Below are 8,818 nucleotides of genomic sequence, written 5' to 3'. Positions count from 1 at the left end.
CGATTCCTTGCAGAAGCTGTGTAGGACACAGCAGTCATCAGGGCTGCACTGATTTGTGCAGCATGTGCAGTTTGCACATTTGTGTCTAGTCTGTCAATCAGGACCTGCCATATTGTGGTCGAAGAAAAAAGCACATTCCACTTATTCATAGCATTTCATAGCATGTGGTTAAACTAGCCCTGTTCTTCACTGTTGTGTGGGTATGGCTTCATCACCCAACAGCACAGAGGGGTTTCAGCCTCTTCCACTTTATGCTGTGAATGATCCTGCTTGGAAAGAAGGTTTCAGCATCCCCTTTGAACCTGATGCTGCAGGAGGGGAAAACACGGATATCATGAGGCTTTCTAGTGAAGCCTGCCAGGATGTCTGTAAATCTGTCTTGGTGGGTCCACTGAGGCCTACTTAAGCCCTTGCAGGTTAAGTAGTTGCAGATGCTCTGCGACGGGCACTGGGTGGGAGAGTGGGCCTTGTCAGCTAGGGAACCTGTGGAGAGCAGTGCCTGGATGTTTCAATGATACCTCTGACTCATGCAGTCCAAACTGAGAAGGTTTGGAGGATGGCCTCGGGATCTTTAATCATGACTTTGCCTGTGTTGGATTTGTCCACCACAGCCTGCTTGGCTGCTGGCTGGTGGGACTCAGAGGTCACTAGGCTCTGAGGGGCAACCACCGCACAGTGCAGTGGTAGTGCCACCAGGTTTCATTTTGAAGTTCTGCATCTTGCTGCTGGCTGACCCACTAGCCTGAGCTCTTCTCCCTGGCCCAGAGTCTTCAGCTGGCAAGGGACAAAGCAATTATAGAGACAAAGACTTTCAGAAACTCAATGCCTTTATCTTCTTTCCCAAGAAAAGGGTTGACCAGGAAGAGCCACTTCACTCTGGGTGTCCTCCTAGAGGAGCTGCCATGACTGCAGTGTGAAGCCTCTCATTCTGCCTCCCTCTGTGACTGGCGCTGGGAGGAGGCCTGGACAGCAGGCATACGGTGTCACCTGGAACAGGACAAGGAACGAGTGAGGCAGGAATAGGATCAGAAGCAAAAAGCTTTTGCGTGGGAGGCCTTGTACCGGAGAGGATGGCTGGGGTGAGATGTGGCAGGTGGAAAGACAACTTGCAGGAAGGCAGAGCTTCAAACCTCATGCACGGTTTTTCGGTCCAGGGAACCAGACTGCATCTAGTTCAAAATGGTACAGCAGCGCATACTGCAGTTGTAGGAACCTTAGCACAGCTGAATTTAATCTCCTGATCCACTCCTATTTCACTGCGTTCCTTGTTAGCAGGCGGTGCTCAAGCAAAAACTTAAATGTTTTCATTTGCAGGGAGCCAAGTGCACAAATATTTGCTTGTGTCTTACAAGCTGTTTTGAAAAAGTGCAAATCTAATGCACTAGACTTGATGCCAGAACCCAGGAAAACTGCAGGTCACTTTCTGCGCTTCTCTACACGGCTCCCCGCCGATGTGATAATGTGAGAAAAAGTTGCTGGTTTCCTGTGCAAGCTCAGCCACGGCCAGGGAAGATGTGCTGACCTCAGGGTTGGGTATCTTAACAAACGCTCTCATCACCACTGAATGTGTTATTTAGCATTGTCTCTGCTGATTTTCATTTTCACAGCTTTCCTTTTTGTCCTTTGCTTTTTAAGACATTGATGGTTAAAATCAGGCCCTAGCTTTGCCAATGCTTTTGGAAAATGTCCATGCAGAAGTTCTACCTGGGGAACCAAGAAATTATTTAGTTGGGTGAGAGTTTGCTGGAATATTACTGATTAGCATTCATTTACTACGAGGTAGTAAGGGAAAGTGCCATTTTAAGCACAGGAGTGAATTTCGGGAGTAGTGAATGCTCACATTTTAGAGGGCTCACAATGTAAGCTCCTCAATGTGACTATTTATTGTATGTAACTAATAGAAAGATAAATTTAGATTTAATGGTAGGTTTAATGATTATTATAACTTGTTCCATTATTATTTTGTGTGATTACTACTTTTTTTTTCCATATCTTTTCCTTTAATAGCAGCTTTGATAGCGAGCCAAAGCATCTTAAAAATTTTGCTTTATTGTGTTATGGACTTTTAAAAATGGGATTCGGAGTTGCTAGTAACAGAAATTCCTAGAGATGCGTTTGTTCGATTTTTCTGAAGGAAATTACTTAGCAAGTAGAACATTTGTCTTGCACGATGCTTATCAGAGAAGACAGAATTTAAAAAAATTATACATTGAAAAAATAGCGTCTGATTACATACAACATGTTCTGCCAGATATTCTGAGACAGCACCAGAAGGCACCACATTTCAAGTGGCAACAACGTGTCATGGAAATATCTGAAAAGTCTCCTTTTCAGTAAAATGTCTGTTTATCATGCACTTGTTATCAAGCTGGCCTGTTTGGTTTTACCTTAATTTCCCCATTCTTCAACCAGTAGGTACATTTTCACTTTTCAGATAGATTCTAATTTTCAGTGATTTAAGAGCATAAACAAGCATAATATAATTTAAAAAAATATTTAAAATTAATTAATTCCTGCAGCAGATACATTGATCTCTCTGATTCATATTGACTTCAGTCCCTTGTTCTCATGTACATAAAAAATGACAACAAAAAGAAAACCTATTTCAACAGCTCCTTCACCTGCGGTGCTGCTGGTGGTGAATTAATAGGCTGATTTAAAGGAAGATACAGAGTGTCTGGAGAAGGAGTAAGTAAAGGGCTTGTGTTGTTTATTCCCCAGTATGGCTCACTTGACTGATGTAGGCTTTCTGCATATCCTCAGGCATATTCCTTAGCATGTTTGTGCTTGAATGCCCTGTCTACGAACGGGATAATAATATTTCTTCTGTCTATTTAGACGGTAATTTCCATGGGACAGAAACTGGGTCTTACAACATGTTTGTACAGAATCCACTGCTGTGATCCACTAATGCCGGTTCTTTAAATTTGTGGTAAAAAACAACTTGTACAAATATGAAAAATTAAATGTTAATTCCTCAGCTGAAATCTCAGTACCAACTAATTTCACATATTTGAACAAGTGCTTTTCTTCTTTTTAGCAATAGGCCTCACTGGTGAAAATGTGACAGATTTGGCAAAGTCTGCTAACATCACCTTTGAACCAAAAGCTCAAGTGCCTCTGGAGCCAAACAGAAGGTATTCTGAATACAGGGTATTCTGCTGTGCATATAGGTTTCCTTGAGGTATGTAGGAGGAAAAGAAGGTGAAGAGGATTGCTGAAACACTGCAACAGCCTATTTTCTCACCTCCAGCAATTCTTCCACTCCTATTTCCCCATACCTAAATTGGGGCAAGCCAGAAGACAACAATTTCACTTGGGTAGTGTATGTCTGTTGAGTTTTGGAAAAGAACCTTCCAGGTCTTTAAGCTGGCATTCAGCAGTGCCTCAGAATACCCCGTATCCTGAGAAGGAGCTCCTTGGCCTGTCGATGAGGGGAAGAGGATGGAAATGGAGTTGACTTCATTATTCATCGCGTGTTGAGATGTACAGGGTGAGACCGGTAGGCTGCAGGACTTGGTGGAGGAATCTGAGGACAAGACTAGCAGAAGAAATCAGTAGAGGGGGTGTTTGCCAAAAAGGAGTTGCCCGCAGAATGGGAAGAAAAAATGGGAAGAATGGTAGACAGGAGAAAAAGACACATTTTACAGGATTTTTACATTGGCATCTCAATTCTCATGTCCAAAGAAAATGAACTGCTGAACCTTCTCCCATTCACCCGCAACTAACCCGTACATGATGAAATGACAATGCTGAGGCAAATTGTTGTAGGCTGAGAAAACAGAGTTTCACTAAGACATAGCAGTGATTTCAGCAAGCTGTGACATTTGAAAACACAGACAGATTAGCCTGTCCTTTATTTACCAGCAGCAGAGATGCCCTGTCATGTTTAATAGGCAACCATGGTCAGTAGCTAAGAGTTGACCAAAATAGTAAGGGAAGCTTCACCTGTTGGGGAATCTTGGAAGTATGCACTTCGGTGACAAGATGCATGAAAAAGAGAGTGGGGACAGGAAAAATATCTCCTTGAAAGAAATTCATGTCCCCAGGCAGCTTTTCGCCAGAGAAAGAATAATGTTTATATATCTGTGAAACTCTCTACAGACAGGACCTTGCTGTACGAACCCCATTGCTAACAACAGTGCTGTTTTAAGATACCACCTAGGTGAAGAATCCTTACTGCCCTGTTTTTAGCACTGGAAATTTAGAAGATCATGTGAGTGTTTTGAAGGACAGCTCTTCTGGCTAGATGCTGATCCCACATTATATGGATTTTCAGTCATTTCAATCGCCACTAAGAGATCAGAATGTAGCATCTTGAAGAATCAAACATTGGACAGCCAACAACAGAGGGTTTATCACCACCAGACCAATTCTGATGGTTCAAGGAAGAACACCACATTTTGTATCAATGAAGAGCAAACCTTTCGCTGTCATCAGGATGTACCTGCATTGCACAGGTAAGTGCATACTGTAGAGGCAGGGTGGGTAAACTAGTCTGGGCACCAAAATCATGGACCCGTGTATAAATGTGCTTGTTTAAATATACTTCCAGTATCTCTATCCTATACTGCAATCTCAGTTGTTTAAATCATTCTGAAATACTGAATCTTTTAAATCTCATAATTTCATAGTCTCAGACATCTGGTAAATTCCATCTGTGCTATGGAACTATGCTATTTCAAGGTCATGCATTTCAGTAAACGATTCCTAGTGCATTTTGGTCCTGTGTGCATTTGGAGTTCTCAGAATTAACCAGACAGCTCTCTGCATCCGGCTGAGGTACAGAAATACTGGGACAATGAATTCTAGAAAAATCGCATCAGAAAATTAATCCATGGGAATGGGTCATGAAGGGTAAAGGGAAATAGAAATGAGGCTGCAAGTGAGCGCCCTTACAAAAAGTGAGTTTATAGGAAATAGCGGAGTTGGCAGTTTGCTAAAGAAATGCTGTGAAGCACAAGCACACACCACCTTAGTGCAAAAGGAGGACAGGAATTTTAGTAAGACCAGAGTGCCTCAATCATTAGCTCTCCTTTGATCTCAGCATAAGAAGCAAACATGCAGAAAATGAAATGTAGGTCATCATACTAAGGAGTTATACTAAAATGGTAATACAAGCCTTTATCGTGGAAATTACACTGCAAGTTAGCAAGAGAAATAAAATGCAAGGAAGGATAATTCTGAAAGTATATAAGTAAAAAGAGGGAGTTCAAGCTCAGGTGTTGTACAATACCAGGAAGCGAGGGAAAGCACCAGGGAAGGGGAAAGTAATATTTTTTTTCATTCTTTTCTAACATACTTAACTGCAATCAAATAACTAACAAATTTTTGTCTACATACAGAACAATGCATGTGTTGTTTCTGAATTACATGCTCTCTTGTTAGAACTTTTCTTTAATTCTTGTGGTCATTCAAAAGTCTTGTTTTCTCCCCCAGCATGCACCTTCTGAAAATGTAGGACATGTGCTTTCTTGTTTCATCATCTAGGTTATTACTGAAATATTTAATAATACTAGATCAGGTCAGGTCTTCTGAATAGTTGTGTGGTACTATCCTCAGTTTCATCAATTAACAATTGGTGGAAAATCACGAGTCCAGTGTTCCCACCTGCCCCGCTTCCGCTTTAGTGCTGCCACCTAACATATCACAGGGAACTAGCCTGTTTATAAGCACATCACAGAAGACAGTATCAGAAGCATACTGCTTCCTCCTACTCAAATGCCTGTTAATGGATCATAGGAGAAAAATATTTTGATTTGACACAATTTGTTCTTGGAGAAGAACATATTGGTTGTCAGTTACCTCCTTGTTTTCCTTCAGGTATTTACAAATAGTTTAATTATTTGGTTTAATACTTTTTCCAGAAAAATAAGATTATAGTGACTGATCCATAATTCTCTACTCTTCCTTTTCTCCCTTTTTAACACATTTATCCTCTTCAGTCTCCTGCACTTCTCACCTGTCTTCTATAAAGTGCTGAGGGTAACCACCAATGCCTCTGAGACTGCTCACCGTGTACTTTACAACAGTTGTCAGACCTAGCTGATTTAGTCCAACCTACCTAAGTAATTTTTCACCCTTTCTTTCTCTATTCAAGCCTAACTAATCATAATTAAGTGGACCTAGAAGAGCAGGACTGGTGTGGGAGCTTTGTGTGAGTAGTGGAAATGTGGCTTTGGCATTGCAGCTCTCTTGGCTGCACTATCTTACCAACTCCAGGAAAGCAATAGAAGCCAACTAAGCTGTGCCCACAAACCCTCAGCTTTTTTACGAGGTGAATGGCAGAGGTTTCTTGGGGCAGGTGGTAAAAGCTAACTGCCTCTTTCCATTTTGGGGCAGCAGGATCATGCCCGACCAAAAGGCGTGTGAAAATCTGGCTGTTCCCAAGCTTGAGATTGAGAGGCTGTTTTGGATACCCAGGCATTTCCTACACAAGAACTATCTTTTCGTTATCCTGCTTCTCTCTCATTGCCCTGTGGAAACATCAGAAAGGTAAGAAAGCAAATAAGCTTGTGAGTGTTAGGGGAAAATGAGAAGTTTCTGATATCCTGTATGAGGGGAATGGAAACTAGCCGTGTTTAGCCTTTTGGTGGTGAATCGAAAAAAACCCAGTTTCTGTGTCTTGTGCAGGGCAGAGGCTCCAGTCATACTGTGGTACACGAAGTGGCTGTGTGCATCGATTAAGGTAGCTCATTTTCTGGCCAAGGAAATCCAGCTGTGGTTTGTGGGATTGTCTTTCACAGCACTGCTTGTTCATTCCCATCTGAAGCCCCCCAAACTGTGGAGGTGGTGGGCTGGGGAATACACTGTGTATTCAGCTGCTGAGCACCATCAGGCTGGAGGGGGCTCTCCCGCAGTGCGATGTGAGAGAGGGGCAGCTTGCTGGGGTGTGAACGCGAGCCTGGCAAGTTGCAAATCTCCCAAACTGCTCTCATGCAGGTGGCATGTGCTGCAATTGGGACACACACCGAGACAAGCACGAGGACAGAGAGTTGCAGGTGTTACCTCAGCTCTCAACCCTGAACTCGCCACCCACGGGTTCACTGCAGCACGCCAGGAGCTGCAGGGCTCTGCAGCAGCCCTCTCACTGGGTAATGTTCTGGCACTGTGTGGCAGCTGCCTGCTCCTGAGAGACAGCACTCAACATGCCCCCTGCATTGGGAAATCGTGGGTGCAGTTATCCACCAAGGCACAGGCACCATAACGCAGGCTCCTCTGGGATGCTGGGGGCCCTCTAGCCAGCAAGGTCTGGCCTTGCCCCATCCCTCCAGCCAGAGACAGGTCTCAGAAGATGCCATGAAGACCTCTGTGGTGGTCTCAGGCAGCTCTCTGCAAAGGGCACGAACAGCGACTGAGGGCATGCATGGGGCTCGCCAGCCCCCGGGGAGTGGTCTGGTGCGGTCCCATACTGAGAGGAAGACGGGTCAGTGGTGACCACAGTAGATGGAAAGAGGTTTGCGGTGTAAGGGATTGAAGGCACCGCGCTTCATGGGGCAGCATGGACGTGGCCGCTCTGCTCCGGAGGGCCCTCGCGCTGAACAGCAAGCTAATGCCATCTGCCCCCAGCCTGCTTCTGCTGTGTATCACAACCAGCAGTTGTACCTCTAGTTACACACTTTACCTGGAAAGAGACCAGAAAAAGCGCAGTCTCCTTTCCAAGAGAGTAAGGGTCTTCTTGCAAGTAGTGATTTAGAGGTGACTTGTGGAGAAATTTTCTTTTGAGCTCGCTTTCACATTTTTAGGGTCTATGGGGAAGGTCTAAAAGATACCAGTTTGGGTTTCTTTCCTGCTACTTTTTTATCCTAGCAATATCAAACAATAAATATATAAATAAATGTGTATGTAAAAATATATAAGTACCTAACATCTAAATATGTATGGAAAAAATCAAGATTGGATTGCTAGCTTTGCTAGAGGATTGCCTGAATGCCTGGGTGTGCAAAACCTGACCTGCTCACTAAAGAACTGATGCTGGTGCGTTCTCTAAAAAAAAAAAAAAATTCGCCCACATGTTAATTGCTCAGTGCAGTTATGTAAGTGTTAGGGAAAACATATACCATCATAAACTTAAACAATCTTGTCTAAAAATCCTATTCCTACACAGTTTATTTCACTCTCTTCTCTTGGGATGTTATTGTTTTGTAATTACTACTGGGTATAAACACATCTGAATTGCTAAAGTAATCATACTAAATAAAAATTGACAAGACCATCTTACAAATTACAGCAAAAAAAAAGGGGAGGACATAGTATTTATCCTTTGTAGATCAGTTTCAAGCCTCAGAGAAAATGACACAATTTGAAGTGTTTACTACAGGGTACTGGAATAGGTAGATACAAAAATAGATGAACATTTATAAAAAGCTGTAGCTACTTGGCTGAAAATAGTTTTACTTCTTACTCAGATAGAAACTGGTAAGTGTGTCTGATGAGAAATGGCTTTTCTTTTAGTTTCTGGGTGCTCATTATAAGTGTAACAAACAGTTCACATTTTTTATACACAGGAAAAATCATTGCCTGCTTTATTCTGAATTAGGTCTTACATTCTTATCCCAAGGAAAATCAAATTGTTTATAATTTTTCTCCCTAGCTTCTTGTTTTACGGCTTTGAGAAACCCAGTTTCCTTCCATCTTCTTACAGTCAGCAGTGGAGTTCTTGGTGGGAATTGCAGCACATGGATCTCCTTAGGTCACAATATCCACACAGTACTGGGGTAATGTTTAAGGCCTTCTTGAGCAAGGTAAAGAAACAAGTGCCACCATTGAGTATACATATAACCCTAAATTAGTGGAATACCTCAGTGTTAAAGTTACC

Source organism: Nipponia nippon, unplaced genomic scaffold, assembly GCF_047370975.1.
Source record: "Nipponia nippon isolate SJK-2023a ecotype South Korea unplaced genomic scaffold, ASM4737097v1 scaffold_10, whole genome shotgun sequence".
In the NCBI taxonomy this organism is placed as follows: domain Eukaryota; kingdom Metazoa; phylum Chordata; class Aves; order Pelecaniformes; family Threskiornithidae; genus Nipponia; species Nipponia nippon.
Note: the sequence above shows the minus strand (reverse complement) of the source record.